Raw genomic sequence first — 18,054 nt, forward strand, 5'->3', positions numbered from 1 at the left:
ACAGGAACAAATCTACACAGACACACCCCTAGAACTCCGACCAGGGGTATTCTATCTGCTACTCAAGATCCATAAACCTGGGAATCCTGGATGCCCCATCATCTCAGGCATTGGCAACCTGACAGCAGGATTGTCTGGCTATGTAGACCCTCTCCTCAGGCCCTACACTCCCATCACTCCCAGCTATCTTCGAGACACCACTGACTTCTGGAGGAAACTACAATCAATTGCTTTGCATAATGACAGGTTCAGAGTAGCAGCCATGTTAGTCTGTAACCTCAAAAAGAACAGGAGTACGTGTGGCACCTTATTTGTTACTTTCTAAGGTGCCACAAGTACGCCTCTTCTTTTTACAATCAACTGGTGATCTTCCAGAAAACACCATTCTAGTCACCATGGATGAAGAAGCTCTCTACATGAACATTCCACATGAAGATGGACTACAAGCCATCAGGAATAGTATCCCCGATAATGTCACGGCAAACCTTGTGGCTGAACTTTGTGACTTCGTCCTCACCCACAACTATTTCACATTTGGGGAAAATGTGTACCTTCAAGTCAGCGGTGCTGCTATGAGTACCCTCATGGTCCCACATCATGCCAACATTTTTATGGCTGACTTAGAACAACGCTTCCTCAGCGCTTGTCCCCTCACATACCTACTCTATTTGCGCTACATTAATGACATCTTCATCATCTGGACTCATGGGAAAGAGGCCCTTGAGGAATTTAACCAGAATTTCAACAATTTCCACCCCACCATCAACCTCAGCTTGGGCCAGTCCACACAAGAGATCCATTTCCTGGACATTACAGTGCAAATAAGCGATGTTCACATAAACACCACCCTATACCGGAAGCCTACTGACCACTATACTTACCTACATGCCTCCAGCTTTCATCCAGACCACATCACACGATCCATTGTCTACAGCCAAGCTCTAGGTTACAACCCGCATTTGCTCCAATCCCTCAGACAGAGACAAACACCTACAGGATCTCTATCAAGCATTCTTAAAACTACAATACCCACCTGCTGAAGTGAAGAAACAGATTGACAGAGCCAGAAGTCACCTACTACAGGACAGGCCCAACAAAGAAAGTAACAGAATGCCACTAGCTGTCACCTTCAGCCCCCAACTAAAACCTCTCCAGCTCATCATCAAGGATCTACAACCTATCCTTAGGGACAATCCCTTACTCTCACAGACCTGGGGAGACAGACCAGTCCTCGCTTACAGAAGGCCCCCAAACTGAAGCAAATAGTCACCAGCAACTACACACCACACAACAAAAACACTAACCCAAGAACCTATCCTTGCAACAAACCCTGTTGCCAACTCTGTCCACATATCTAGTCAAGTGACACCATCATAGGACCTAACCACATCAGCCACACCATCGGGGCTCATTCACCTGCACATCTACCAATGTGATATATGCCATCATGTGCCAGCAATGCCCCTCTGCCATGTACATTGGCCAAACCGGACAGTCTCCACGCAAAAAAATAAATGGACACAAATCAGACATCAAGAATTATAACATTCAAAACCAGTCATAGAACACTTCAACCTCCCTGGACACCCAATAACAGACTTAAGAGTGGCAATTCTTCAACAACAAAAACTTCAAAAACAGACTCCAATGAGAAACTGCAGAACTGGAATTAATTTGCAAACTGGACACCATCAAATTAGGCCTGAATAAAGACTGGGAGTGGATGGGTCACTATAAGAAATAAAAAAAATAAAAATCCCCATGCTAATTTGTCCCTACTGTTACTCACACCTTCTTGTTAACTGTTTGAAATGAGCCACCCTGATTACCACTACAAAAGTGATCCTTTTCATCCTGTTGATACTAGCCCACTAATTAAATTGTCTCGACCCCCCCACTTGGTAAGGCAACTCCCATCTTTTCATGTACTGCTATATATATCTTCCTACTGTATTTTTCACTCCATGCATCTGACGAAGTGGGTTTACAACTTACTTGTGTTATACACAATGAAGTGGAAAATAGTAGTAGTATCACAAGATACTTTAATGAATAACCCAGACTTGGTTTCGAATATATTTTGACATACTATCTATCTATGATTAACCTGATCTGTTATGGATGGAATAAACAGCACTAATATTAGTACCAACATAAACACACTATTTTGTCAACCAGTCATAAATAACATGCTTCACAGTTATATAGAACAGATTCAGTTCTATATGTTCCTGAAAAATGCAACTTTAAGTGAAACAATGTTAAACAAATCCAATTTTCCCATAAGATTTAATGTAAATGCGGGGAATTAGGTTCCAACTGTGGTTGAGAGGTGCCACTGGCTTACCCCTCATAGGCACAGCCCGCTGCAGAAAATGAGGCAGGCAGGGACACTGGGAAGCACCTTGCGCAGCAGCAGCGGCAGCTTCCCCCCAGAAGAACAGGCACCGACTTTGCCACGGGATACTTCAGGCCCTTCTTCCCATCCCTGCTCCACCTCCTCCCCAGAGCACGCTGCGTCCCTGCTCCTCCCCTTTCCTCCCAACACTTCTCTGCCACAGCTGTTTGGCAGCGCTTAGGACTTTCTGGGAGAGAGGGGGAAGTGCTGAGAGGGAGGGGGAGGAGACAGAGAAGAGGAATTTGTGCAATGCTCCCTTGTAAAGTCGCTGCTCTTCCACAAAATCTTACAAGCAGTGGACAGAGCAGGCAGCCAAACAATGTTATAAGGGAGCATTGCACAACTTTAAATGAGCATGTTCCCTAATGGAGCAGCCACATAACTTCAAAACAACGTTAAGCTGGACGACGTTAAGTGAGGAGTTACTGTATTCAGGTTATGCTTAAAGTTGTCTAACAGCATATAAAATATGCATCCTATAACTCAGGGACATTTCCAGAGGCAGCTCCCTTTGGTACATGATGACCTATGGGAATTTTCTTTAAAGATTTTCATTTCAAGATCTGTAGACTCCATCTTAAACAATCATTTGCATTTCAGATCTGTGCAGTTGTTCCATGGGTCTTCCAGTACAATATTCAAAGATTACTATTGTAGTTCAGATTAGAGCTACAACGTTAGCTCTCTCAGAAAGGGTACACACACTATTTTTCCTTTGCAAGGGTAGATGTGGCTTAACTGTAGGAATAAAATTATGCCAAATTATTATAAAGAATGGTGTTCTTTCAATTCACAATAAAAAGTATGAATTTTCAATTAATAGAGTATAAATGAAGTGAATGTTTCTAATCTCATAAGCTATGAGAATAAAGTTCTAGTGGTCTGTAAAAACATCAAGACCCCGAGTGATTTACTGTGCATCCCATTTATTCATGTTACCCAAGTCATTTTTATCAGTCTTTCCAAGGCCTGAAATGTCACCAAAGGCTATGGAGTCCTGGAAGAAAATGTCAGAAAATATTTCTCAACCAGATCATGGTAATTGAACCTGTGAAGATCTTCTTGCTTTGAATTCTCTTTGTGGTTAAGGAATGGTAGTGATAGGTTCAGTAAAGGCCAAGCTTTATGAGTTTCATATAAGGAAGAAGACCACAGGGGAATATATGAAAGCACATGTAGTGAATGTCCTTTAAGGGTTTTTACTGCTCCATAATAGCTGAAGTGATGCTAATGACAATATCTGTTAAAATTCTGATAATTTATAACACCGTTATAGTCAGTGCCTATTCCTGCTCCCATTGACTTTAATCGCAGACTGAGTCTTCATATAATACTGCTTTATCCTAAATGTCTCCTAAGAATATATGTGCATGCACACACACATATGGAAACAGGAATCAAGCAATCACTTCAGCCACCAGTGAAATGCTGGGGTAGAACGCAGAAACAATTTAACATTTTGTAGGAATAAATAAAGACGGCATGACAAGTTAGGACAGGAAATGAAGAATATATTACACTGTTCCATTAGCAATTGGAATAAAGGCGAATTTGAAAAGATACAATGTACTGCAATTGTAACCCACACACTTTCTGGGTGTGGTGTTCTGTCCCATCTAGTGGCACCGAGACCACTTAAAGTTAATGAGTCTGCTCTATAGTCAGTTGGCCTTTAGCTTTATGTGGTAGAAACTCATGCACTAAGCTCCAGAGGTCCAGTTCAATCCTACCTGCCAATGACTGGGGTCATTCAGCGTTACACAATCACCTTTATTGGCCTTTGTCTAACAATGAGACAAAAATTTCCCCATCTCTTTCAAAAATTGATACAAGAGCTTTAAAGAGGTCAGATATTACGTTTTGCTTTTCCCCAAACATCTGCAGCTACAGAAGAAGTATTCCCAGTACATTCTCAGAACAAATGTAATGTTGCCAACACTTTCAATTTTATCATGAGACCCATGATATGTGGTGATTTTCTGAAAGCCCTTGCTCCTGGAGTCATGTGATCACATGAGATGCTCCATTTTAATTTTTAGGAAGAAAAAAGAATCTAGCTCTCTTGGTTTCAGAGAAAAGCATGAAAAGGTGAACCCTAGAGGCTAAAAAACAAAAACAAACAAACAAAGTAAAACCTCACCAGAAGGCATTTAATAATCAGTCTAACATTTATTAGTTTTAAAATCTCTTGATTTTTAAGATAATCTCCTGATCTGGAGTTGGCAATAGAGAAATTAGAAAATAAATGTGACACTGTAAAGCCCTGATATTGTTTTAAAGTATGAACGAATTTAAATATACATTGTACATATCAATTTAAATATGATAATACAATATAACATATGTTAACAGAGTTTAAAGCAATATATCCCACATATAGTGAAAACAAATTAGTATAATTGTTTGCATTTTGAATCTGTGGCATGGGCCAGATTCATCCATATGCTTGCCTTCTTTGTGTTATGCCCATGCCACAGAGCAATTGCAAACCTCTCTTAGCCAGTCAGTTAAACTGGGTTTATTGCTGCTTTGCATTATTGGAGCAATTATGTAATCTAGCCCATATATTTATATATAATATAGTTCTAGGATGGCATTTATAAAATGCCTAGTGTGGATTCTATTGTTCAAGCTGAAGCTACATTTTGTTTACAGTGTGATATCTCTTTTATGGTCTCCTTAAAAATAAAAATCTACTTTGGGCAAGAAATATTAGGAGGCAACACAAAGACAGGAAAACATACTCACCACAAAATAAAAGTACCAAACATTATAAAGAAGGTATAAATGGATTAGGAGTCTACAAAGTCTAGAAAGTCTGCATCACTTCACATTAAGATGAACATGAAATTGTCTCACCCAATCAAACTGCAAGGAGGCTACACAGTCTGTGATACATGATGAAATATGTTCTCCTAGTTATGGATTTACTTCACTATGTGTCCAATTTACATATGGTTATATCTTAGTAACTATATAGGATGTGAATTTCTATATCTTGTTTTGCTGATGGCCGTTATTAGCTAGTCTGAGTGCAAGGATTTGCATAATCTGCATGGTTACTTCTTGATAACTATATGCCAAATATACAAATAACTCTACTCTGATTGGTTTCTACACTCAGAATTTTCAAGCTCTTTGCCAATCACCAAACCCCTACGCCAGCTTTTCAATCCTGTTTGAGGAATCAGAAAAATTCAATGTTTATATGAAGGAGAACAGGGGAAATCCTGCCACTGCCTCAAGCAAAGATGACAGTAAAGAGGGAATTTAAAAAGAGTTAAGCACGTGGACTCATTTTCTGCATCCCTTCCTTCAACCATGCATTACAATTTTTTACAAATTATTAAGGCATTTGGAGAATCACAACCAATTCCTGTTAATTCAGTTTGGAATACAATGCAGAAGTATATTACAGTAATTCTGTGCATAAGAACTTTATTATATTAATTATTATTATTATTAGGATGACAATAGCACCTAGAGGCTGCAACTAAGATCTAGTCTCCACAAGCATTGTACAAACACATTATAAACCCTTAGGGGCAGAACTGTCTGACTATCTAAACAGACAAGATAGATTGTAAGGGGTGAGGGAAAGGAAATATTATCCCCTTTTACAGACATGGAATTTAAGTAAAATTAATTGACATGTTCAAGATCACACAGGAAATCTGTTGCAGGGCTGGGAATTGAAATCAGAGCTCTTGAGTTCCAGACCTGTGTCGCTGTCAGAAGGCCACTCTTCCATTATGGCCTTCAGGAAGGGAGGGCAGGTGGGAGTGGAAATTAGAGAAAAGAAATAAAAATAAAAGAGAAGAGGCAGACAGTTGCAGGAGTTGGAAGAGGAAATACAACAGTACAGTAATGTTTCAACTTTTTCTATAATAATTTACCTTTCAGCAATTTGACAATTTTTCTTTTAGTGCCTCTCTTCTTTTAGTTAACATTTATTTAAAAAATCAGTAAGGTAATAACTTGAGGGTCCTTCTTGTAAACTTGGTAACAGCCATATCCTTGGCTAATAAAATCCTTTGCCTTCAGCCTCAGTGGTTATTCATTCCAGGTTATGGTTATTACCTTGTGAGCAGAAAGCACCCTCAGGTTATCATTATAGGAACACGAAAAATAACTTTGTTAGATCATAATATGAACAGAGACTTCTCCATAATCAAAATGATACAGAAGCCTGAGCAGATACATTTAAAGTTCTGTTTCTACACCGAATCAAAAGGTAGAATTAGAAACACTTCTTTCTGCTGTTCAGATTCTTTCCAAACAGCACAAATTAGCCTGCTTGCTGTCTATTCCCTGAACTCTTATTTAAAATGATCAAATGTATGAACTTATGATCACAGAAAACCTCCAATACAGTTTTGCAGTACATCAATGAACAAAACCAGCATTTTTTTCAGTTAGTGTAAGAGACTTTGAGTGGTTGCGTGAAATCTGTGAGCATGAGTGTGACTGTATCAGCAGGAGTGCAGGTCTCTGTGGACATGCAGAAGAGAAATATATAATCATGAATGAGATTTCCATTTTAAATGACTTCTCATTTTCATATTCAGATGTAAATAAATGTGCATTGAATGATGAGTGCATTCAGATTTACAGACAAATTAAGCAGATAGTTCTACATTTGTCCAGCATGTTAAAAACAGCTGGATTCACCTACTAATGGTTAAACACTTACCAATACCCCAAAGCTAAAGCTGACCAACTATATATAGATATAATTTTCTAGTCTCTCCTCTCGCCCGCCCCAAAAAGGATGAATATTTACATCACTTAGACATATTTATTCTGTTCCAAAGACTTTGGAAGGGCTCAGTTTAAACTTCCAAAGCACCATTTTAAATTAAAGAGGACAAGCAACATTTCTTATTGTCCTTGGAATCAAAGATTTATGATTTTGTGGCAGCTACAGTAAAATGATCAGCATGAAGTCTTTGTGCAAACTACAATTGTGAGCACAACACAGGCAAATTGTGTGCACAGCTAACAGGAGCAATTTCTCAGTGCAAAACCTGCTGCATGCCCAAAGTAAGTGGGTGTTTGTTTTTTGTTTTTGTTTTTATTTTTAATACAGGTAAGTAAAAACATCTGTCTATTAAATATACGAAAGGAAAAATGACACCACCACCCTCCAGAATTTAGGGTTAGGACCCATCGCCTTTCCCTGCAAGAGGATGGACCATAGGGTCCCAGCTGCCTTGAAAAGAGTCAGACTTGGGCAGCAGCAGCTGAGGCTGCTGAGGGAGTAGACCATTCATACCTGCCAAGCTCCTGATTTGCCCCCTTAGATGTTTTTCCATGATTTATTTTTTGACTGCTATCATGTGTCTGCCATTTTTATTCTGATTGCAAGCTTTTCAGACCGGGGCTGTTTTTTTTTTAAGCATTTGTACAGCAGCCAGCACAGTGGGTTCACAATCCTGATTGGGGCCACTAGGTGCTAATAGAATACAAATTGTAAGTAGCAATAATAGTAGGCACTAATTTAACTTCTAAATTTGTGGAGGGATATGCATCTTTAGAGAATCACTGAATTGATCAGCAGGTTGCCCTCATGGACTGATGTTTTAATAGTTCCCATCAACAAGCAATTAAGTGAAACAACAACAAAATATTCTGAAATAATTATCAGATTTACCCATCTGTTGATAACATTATAGAATAATGTTATTTTTGTATGACGAAAACTGCACTCATGCACACACACAAACCTTCAACCACTGCTTACCCAAAGGCAATGTACAGACAGGAGATAACTATGTGATTTAAGACTGGACGAGGATAGACCTCACATTTAATTAATATGAGGAGGGATTGAGTGCCTCTATTGTAACCAATTGATTGTGCTCATGGGAAAAGAAGATTTGAGCTAGTGAAGTACTGTACCAGATAGGTCAACAGAAAGTGTTCAAGGTTATCTGAAGGACTCCTAGGGTCAATTATGGTTAGTATTGTTGTGAGATCCAAAATCAAAAGCAATTATGGTTAGCAATAATCTAAAGTGAGAGGTAGATTGCTGCCAATTTTAACCACTGCAGCTTCAGCTAAATGAAAGAATCAGAATCCTAATGGAACTATCTGAAACATGTTATCTATGGGATGATCTTAACATTGGAAAGCAATAATTTATTGCCAATTGTTCTAGAATTTGATTTTTTTAAAGACAAAAAACCCTACTTTACTTTCAACAGATTACTCTGTATTTGTTTTTAAAAATGAACATGTATCACCCAGAAGAGAAAGGCAATTATTGCATAGAACCACTATTGGAGCTTAATGCTAATTAATCCTACAATACATTACTGAGAAAATGCTGAATACACTGTAGAAAAGACAGAACAAGGAGCAATGGTCTCAAGTTGCAGTGTGGGAGGTCTAGGTTGGATATTAGGAAACACTATTTCACTAGGAGGGTAGTGAAGCACTGGAATGAGTTACCTAGGGAGGTGGTGGAATCTCCTTCCTTAGAGGTTTTTAAGGCTCGGCTTGACAGAGCCCTGGCTGGGATGATTTTGTTGGTGTTGGTCCTGCCTTGAGCAGGGGGTTGGACTAGATGACCTCCTGAGGTCTCTTCAAAACCCTAATCTTCTATGATTCTATGAATAGGCCCAAGTTGATGCTCAATTTAAAGACGATAGGAATAGAAGGCATTCGGCCTCTTACAAAAATCAGACCCAATGGCCATAGATTTAGAAGTGAAGAGAAAAAAGGGGCTGATATATTTATTTGATGTGATGAAGGAAAGTAGGCTACTGAACTTGTATGTTGAGTAATTCTTTCACAAGAAAATTCTGAAGAATAATTTTATGCATTATTCCTATTAATAGTAAAGGTGAAAATAACCCCATGAGCATGTCTTGGAGAGTAGATCATAAAGAACCAAATTTGATTCTGGTGCACACTGTGAATCTCTAAGTTAGGCAATGGAGTGACTGAGAGCAGCTCCTGCACATCAGATATGACTTGCCAGTATTCTGCCATCCTGTACTAGGATGGATCTGTAGGTCTGCCTGCCTTCTACACATGGGGCCATCCCAGTAAAATCTCTGGAAGAATGACAAAGTCCCAGGAAACCTCCGAAGGGTTACCTAATGGAGATTCCTTTTAATGTTTTAGTGTGGATCTCAAGCCACTTCCCCACAGGAAGGGAGTATAGCCTTCCAGCCCTGCACATCTTTGAAATCTCTAGTAAAAGGAAGCTGTAACCCCTTGCAAAGCTGGACATCCACGTGGACACTCATGCATCACTGAAGGAATTATATCACAGAGAACTACCACTCCTCCAGTACCACCACTGGCTATCCCTGGTACACACATCATAGCATCATGGAATCCTATCCAATGGTGATGGATCCACAAAGCAGGGGACTACAAATCCCATTGGTCCTCTCCCTACTGCACTTTCTTTTCACCCAGCCAGGGAGAGGGAGAGGGAGAGGGAAAGGTCCCGGTCCCGAACCAGAAAGTGGCAGCCACATGTAACAAGCATGGAGCTGCAGGGAAGCTGAAGCAGAGACTGCATGGCAAAAAGAGAGCTAGAGGCAGGAATGAATGCAGCGCCATATGTGGCACAGGCTGACTACTGGACATTACAGCTACATGTATGTCTGTGTGGGACTTCTGGACAGGAAGGCAGTGCTGAGAGGCCCCAATAGGAGGTACTAACTGAGCCTGGCTTGGAAACCCGCAAGCTCATATTTACTAGAATGGAGACTGGACTGGAAAGGTTACCCCAGGCACTAGGTCTGAAAAGTCCTGACTCTTAATTGGTTTTCCCCGGGGACCCAAATATTTATCATTATTGCTTCCTTTGAACTGTAATTGTTAAACCCTCTGTATCAGAGGGGTAGCCGTGTTAGTCTGAATCTGTAAAAAGCAACAGACTTTAAGGCTGGCACCTTTAAGACTAACAGAAGTATTGGGAGCATAAGCTTTCGTGGGTAAGAACCTCACTTCTTCAGATGCAAGTAATGGAAATTTCCAGCTGCAGGTATAAATCAGTATGGAGATAACGAGGTTAGTTCAATCAGGGAGGGTGAGGTACTCTGCTAGCAGTTGAGGTGTGAACACCAAGGGAGGAGAAACTGCTTCTGTAGTTGGATAGCCATTCACAGTCTTTGTTTAATCCTGATCTGATGGTGTCAAATTTGCAAATGAACTGGAGCTCAGCAGTTTCTCTTTGGAGTCTGGTCATGAAGTTTTTTTGCTGTAAGATGGCTACTTTTACATCTGCTATTGTGTGGCCAGGGAGGTTGAAGTGTTCTCCTACAGGTTTTTGTATATTGCCATTCCTGATATCTGACTTGTGTCCATTTATCCTCTTGTGTAGTGACTGCAGATGCAACAGGTAAACAAACTGGCCCGGCCCGCCAGGGTGCTTACTCAGGGTGCTTACCCTGGCGAGCCGCATGCCAAAGGTTGCCAATCCCTGCTGTAAGGACTTGGGGGAAAAGGGCTTCTATGGATGTGCTTTGGGTAATAATGGGCATATTTAGCATGAAATGTAAGCAAGCCTTATGTAGCAATTGAAAATAGGCCAGTCTTTCTTGAACCATTTAAGTGAGTGTAAATTGTAATCAATTTTGGAAAGAATACAATGCCCTTGAGACACCTGAAAGACGTAACCAATAAAGGAAGCCTTCTGGCTACATGAGGTTTTCTATATCTTTCATCTAACTCAGAGATCCAAACGCAAAAATCTCCAAGTCAGAGGTCATCATGTGGATAAGTCATACTCCCTGGTGTACATTGGGTCCATGAAATAGTGACTAGATTAATTATACACACATATATATATATATATAGGATGTTAGTGTGCTGCAAATGTTATCTTGCTCCTATATTTTGCATGTTTGCTTTTCTCACATGTGATGTTCTGAAATAATCAAAAAGGAAACTGTATTCAGATAGAGTTCAGGCATATTATATAGCTGCACTTAGGTATATTTACGTGCACACAAACATACACAACTATAAACCTTTTGCCAGCTGCAATAAGGATCAGGGTCAGGAGTTAGAGGTTCCTCTTAGCATTACTAAATAGAACCTGCTTGAGTGCTTGCCCAGAAATCTGTGAAAACTAAACACCAACCCTAGGTGCATCTGAGACATAATACTCACAAGTACTGAGTCTGTATATAACAAAAGAAAATTTATTTTAAGAGGTGAGGGAACACAGCATTAATTAATCCGTGAGGGAGGTTCAATTTAGGGTGACCCTGTCAGTTACGGCATATTAATTACAATGTGCTGGCTTTTACTCATACAACAAGGATGATATTTTATTACCCCTGCATCAAAGACATAAGTGAATTTTAGCCCCAATCAGCCAAAATTGGTCATTTTGGCAAAGCAGATATGTCTGCTGATCACCTAGACAAAGTAGGTGTGTTTATGCAAATACAGTCTACTCCTGAGATTCCCCCCTCCCCCCAGTTAATTAATAGGGGGAAGGAGAAAGTTCAATAAGTCACAAAATTTCTACATCTAGTTCAGTACACTCTCACCAGCAGAGTTCAGCACCAGATGCTTTAGAGGAAGGTGCAAGTAAACCTGTGGTTGGCAATTATGGGATAACCTGCCTGTAGGGAATATTTTTTCTTAATCCTCAACAGTTACATGTTGCTTTAAGTCCTGAAAGAGATAATATCTCTTCTAAAAATAGTGTTTATACCTTTACTATTATAACTCTATACCATTTTTGTTATTCATATTACTGTCAAATCCCATTTTTAATCCTGCTAAATGTTTTGTCTTAATGATATTCTATGGCAATGAGTTCCACAGTCTCATTATATATTATGTGGAAATATTTATTTTGTCATTGTTAAAAGTTACACTTCATTCCTTACTGACATTTTAGGTATATTTTTTCTTACCCTTGCTAAAGCCCTGATTTTTGGAACGTTGAGGCCCTAGACCTGGACCAGTTTTGCAAATGCACTTGGGCTTTCTTTGTGCATTCAGTTACCAAAACTGCATGTGCAAATTAAACTCATTTGTGTATGCAGATGACAGCCCCCAAAACAATGCATACAGAGACATCACATTCTGAAACTTTGACCTGGAAAGAATAAATATTTTTTTCACATATTTAAAAAATATTAGATGTCACCTAATCTGTATACATTATTTTGGACCCTTTATTTGTATTAATTTGTTAACTGTTGATTAATTATTTTCAATAAAATTTCCACATTTTTTTTAAACTTCCAGTTTATTGGCAGCACTAAATATTGACAGTTTTCAGTCTGACATAAATTTGATTAGTCTATAAGTTTCCAAAACTTTTGGACATCCCCTTATGATGCAGGTTTGAATGCTTTAGAAAACCATTTTCCACCCAATTCGTCCAAAAGAACATTTGACTTTTTACTATGAGTGATGAGTTTCCTCAACCACATGCTTCATCACACTTCTTGGATTTGATTTTGATTGTGATGGTCTTTGCAAGGGAAAACCTGAGTGTTATTCCTGGGATTTGTGAAAGAAATCAACTAGAAAGGGGATGTTATGTGTATTTTGTGATTGCCATTGTTATAAGGATATGACAACTGGGAACAAATGTTTACTTTAGGCAGGCTTGATAGCACTGACTATTAAGATTGTTCACCATTTATTACAAAACATTTATTCAGTTGCTTACTTTCCAAAATTAGTTGCTATTTTCCCAAACTTTAACCATTTGGGATGAAATTTTCTATGCTGACTGTCTGCCTCGGGCTAAATATTTGTTGAGAGAATTGCAGCCAAAACAGTTCAGCCATTTCTGAAAATTAGGGTATGGGAAAAATATTTTGTTTTGTCATTCAAAAAATAAACAAACCACTCTGATGAACTTTTGAGAAGCTCCAGTGCCCCAGTGCTTTGGAGCAGGGAATTGAAATTTGCCAGGGAGCAGCCTTTTTGTTAGGGATATGCCTTTTGCTGTTCCTTTGAAAATATGGCCAAATTTGGCCATGTTGTAAACCTACAAAAAATCCCATTTCACACATGCTCTGTAGAGAGAGAGAATTTAATAGCTAAAGTCTCTGAAGATTCCAGAGTATGCTCAAGCCTCTCACAGCTTCTAGGGCCTACCAGACAGTCCACATGCACCATCCTCAGAGCACTGAGCTTACTCCCATCCCCTCACAGCTCTTAGATGTGACTGGACTGCACAGTTGCCATCCCCACAGAGTGACTGCATGGTCTTGACCAAGACTGCAGTTCCTGGCTGCTGCAGGCCAAAGTAGGGCCAGATACTATCACTGAGAGCAGGAACCCTGGCTCTCCTGCATTCTCACTGACCTCTCTACTGGAGGCAGTGTTGTTATAGCCATGTCAGTCAAAGGATATTAGAGACACAACCTGGGTGAGGTAATATGTTTTATTGGACCAACTTCTGTTGATGAGAGAGACAAGCTTTTGAGCCACACAGAGCTCCTCTTCAGGTCACCTTGTCTCTCTGACCCCTTTGCTGTCCCCCAGGCAGCATGGAGGAGGAAACCACTTGACCCAAATACAGTGAATAAAAGGGCCAGACTGGAGAGGAAGAAAATAAATATATGAGGACAAGGAGCCAGCCTGGGACTGGGAGCCACGAATGTGTGTTGGTGGAGGGGTGGAGGGCGGGACTGGATGTCACAAGGACTGGCCCTCTGAAGGGTCAGACACCCACCCTACCTGTGATAGGTTCACAGAAGGGGAATGAGCCAACCCAGACCCACCTGTATATAGTTATTGTCTAAGTAGATGGGTAGCAGTTAATCAGGTAAAAAACAGATGGGCCTAATAAAGGCTTAAGAGGGCTCACTCAGATTTATTTACTGCACATGATTCAAGCTTCCACAAACCATTGCTTTCAAATTTCACTCCAAAGAAAAATGTTCCCAACAGTTTGCAGTAACTGAAAGAGGCAATTTAAATTGGAAACACCCAAGAAGCCTTAGCTAGAGCTCTTGTTACATCCATCAGCTATTATTATACAGTGTAGGATTTTCTTGTTCATACAGATAGAGGAAAATATACTTGTTTTGTACTGTTTTGCCAGAATATTAACTTTGTGTATAATATGCACACTCTCTATGGCTACCACACACATCCGAAGAAGTGAGGTTTTTACTCACGAAAGCTTATGCCCAAATAAATCTGTTAGTCTTTAAGGTGCCACCAGACTCTTTGTTGTCTCTATGGTGGGTTATGTTATATCTAGTTAAGAAATATTAGAACTCACTTACACCATTGGATAGCCAGAATAAAGATATTTGTAGACACATGTTTCATTCAAGTCCCTAAATGCAAATACTTCACTGAATATATACAGCCTATTTTTGCCGCTGTGGAGATTTCATTCCACACCATAATATGCCATGTATCATACACATTTCTTACTGTATATGTACTTTTATAGAAATGAACATGCATTACTTAACATGGGTCCTTCCACTTTAATATTCAGGAATCATGTCTTCCAAACTATTACATTTGTTCATTTTGAAGTTTGTTCCTTCAGTATCATTAAAAAAAATGAGGACAGGCAATCTAATCTCTAAATTAGTTTCTGACTACATAACATCTTTGCTGTTTTATATGAAATTTACAAGTCAGGTTTGATAAACTGTATTATCTTTTGAAGCCCACTGAAAGTCTAGTCAACATGAAAAAAACTATTATATTCATGTTGTTCATGTTTGTCCTGCAAAATCAAGACATGTATCAAAGCTTATCGTAGTTGTGAATTGGCACTGGGATGCCTTTCACAATTGGACTGCTACATGTTTAAATTGCAGCAAGGGAGGTTTAAGATGGACATTAGGAAAAACTTCCTACCTGTCAGGGTGGTTAAGCACTGAAATAAATTGACTAGGGAAGTTGTGAAATCTCCATCACTGAAGATTTTTAAGAGCAGGTTAGACAAACACATGTCAGGGATGGTCTAGATAATACTTAGTTCTGCCATGAGTGCAGGGGACTGGACTAGATGACCTCTCAAGGTCCCTTCCAGTTCTATGATTCTATGTTGCTGTGGGAATATTATTTTCAGGTGTTCAAACTGCTGTCTTAAGACTGCTTACTTGTACAAAAATGCAAATCATTTCAGCCTTTCATTGGTCAATGAAAAATGTATTGAGTGCAAAATACTGATAATCACTCACATGGTTTTATGATCAAGCAAATCTTATTCATCTTAGTAAACTGAAAATTACTTTGCATTTGCCTTCCTCTGACCTCTCGATGGTTCCACTGAGATCGAAAAGCACTTAGAAAGACAAAATGTTCCCTTGATATTTTCCATTATTTTGGAACTCAGTTGATTCTGTATCAGCCTTATACTACAAATTACAGCAATCATTTTCCTCTAAATCATGGGAAAAATATATTTCTCCAATAAACATCTGCCTATGGATTGTGTAAGATATGATCTCAGTGTTATACTTTCATGAAGTTTTAAAGTGAGGATATAACACTGATCGTTAAGGTGCTTAAATTTTCTTTACTCTTTTCTGTTGTGCTCCATTTCTAGCTGGAGATAGGGGCAGTGGTGGCAGGCAGCATCTTCTGGAGGGTGCAAGAGTGGATGATGTATGAATATAGCATGGTATGAACATCGTGGAGTGAGAACACATAGTTTAGAATAATGTGCATGAAAACCTGAGGAGCATAAGCATTCAAACCAGTGTTCAGAGTAACAGCCGTGTTAGTCTGTATCCGCAAAAAGAAGAACAGGAGTACTTGTAGCACCTTAGAGACTAACAAATTTATTAGAGCATAAGCTTTCGTGGACTACAGCCCACTTCTTCGGATGCATAAACCAGTGTTGTATCCTGCCTCGAGGCTCTGCACAACTTTCTGCAGGAGTCTCAGTGCAGGAAGTGGGCTGAAGAGCAATCAGCTTGTTGGCCAAGGTATTCCTGTGGCACAGATATGCCCAGTTGCAGGAATGACTGGTGCAAGTTACAGCTAAGGCTGCTTCAGGATTGGTGACTATCTTTCCTCTCTGTCCCTGTGCTGAGCTCACCACTATCAGAGGGATCAATTCCAAGATGCTCATAAAGGCTGCAGATGCTACTACCAACCATGGAAGAGGCTGTATGGATATTCTACCATGTGCCCCAAAGTTTCTGGGAAGATTAAATTCCCCCAGGCCCCACACGGACTCTCCAGTCAATGGCCATTTATTCAATCTTTGCAGAGGTATTTGGCCCAGAGTGTGGCTTTCCCTTCCCCACCAACCTCAAGGTCACTAGCTGTTAATGGAAAGTATGTAAACTGAACAAAATTTATTTTTCACAAGTAAACCAGACAATTATCAGACAAAGAGCAACATGACATCCACAGACAGACTGAGGTCGATATATATTCAGCAAATATTACTCCCTATAATTATTTTATCTAATAAAAATGATTCAGATAAGCTGTTAAGAAAAACTTTTAAAAGAAATCCAGACATGTCAAGATATGAGAAATGCACTGTTCAGGCATCCAAACAACCTTAACTCTGCCCTTTAGTGATATCAGTAGAAAGGGAAAAGAAGAAGAAGAAAAAAAGCAAGTGCCTTTAAAAGTCAATTTACTATAATCTGGGATCAAAACTATTAAAATGCTTTAACCAATCATATGATTTTATAGTGTCACTATGGGTCAACATTAAGTTGACTTGGCTGCCCTCACTCTGCATTAATTCCTAAATTGTATGGATTTCTTTTAAAAGGAATGTTAATTGTGAATTTCCTGAGTTTATAAATCTTATTTTCAGGGATAACTACAGTAGCCCTATAATATAGATTTACTCAGAGTGTAGTGATGATAGAAATTCTGTTTCATGAAGGATTTTGATATTTGTCAAAAGAGGACTGCAACCTATATTTTTTAAAATTCTCCACATAAGAATATTGAAAAAAAATGTTTTCAAACTGTTTTGTTTCAACGGCATTGACAAGTTTCATTTTGATTGTGACCTTTAAGATTTTAAATTACAGAATTTAAAATTTAGAAACAGTCATTTCAAAACAAAAATCAAAGTTTTTGTTCCAAAATTGTTGAAACGGGATACCTGGATATTGTTGGACTTGGTGTTTTTTTTTTTCCAGATTTTGTGAAAACGAAATGAATTTTTGGCAAAATAGACATGATTTTCCGAAGCACTTTGACAAAACTGCATTCTCCAAACACCAAATGGTTCATAGACTCACAGAACTGGAAGGGACCTCGAGAGGTCATCTAATCCAGTCCCCTGCACTCAAGGCAGGACTAAGTATTATTATTATTCAATTGGAGTTCTTCAAACCAACTCTAATTTTACCTTTAATTTTTGATATGTACTTGTCAGCGTGCTTCAGTGGGTCACTGCTGAGCATGCCAGATTCAGGACCTACTGCTAAGAAGTAAGGCAGACTTACCACAAACTGGTGATTATTCTATCATTTCTTTTGTTACTGGCTTGGTATAATCTAAACTTCTGTCTTACCACATTAGTTAACAAGAAGTCAAAGAGGCAGTCTCCTTAGGCATTCCAGCCCTTATCTCACCACCACCCAGACACTGGACTGTATGATGAGTGGCTACTGAAAACCAGTTTCATCACATATAGCAGTAATGGGCAACCTGCAGCCCGCGGGCCGCATATGGCCCATCAGGGTAATCCACTGGCAGGCCACCAG

The 18,054-nt window shown here is 39.3% G+C and overlaps 1 pseudogene; it reads left to right on the forward strand.

Moving 5' to 3' along the window:
* Positions 1–395: 395 nt before the first annotated feature.
* Positions 396–18,054, forward strand: part of LOC101934578 (zinc finger BED domain-containing protein 5-like) — a 52,576-nt pseudogene continuing 34,917 nt past the window's right edge.

The sequence above is a fragment of the Chrysemys picta genome, chromosome 3 (assembly GCF_011386835.1).
Source record: "Chrysemys picta bellii isolate R12L10 chromosome 3, ASM1138683v2, whole genome shotgun sequence".
NCBI classification, from domain to species: domain Eukaryota; kingdom Metazoa; phylum Chordata; order Testudines; family Emydidae; genus Chrysemys; species Chrysemys picta.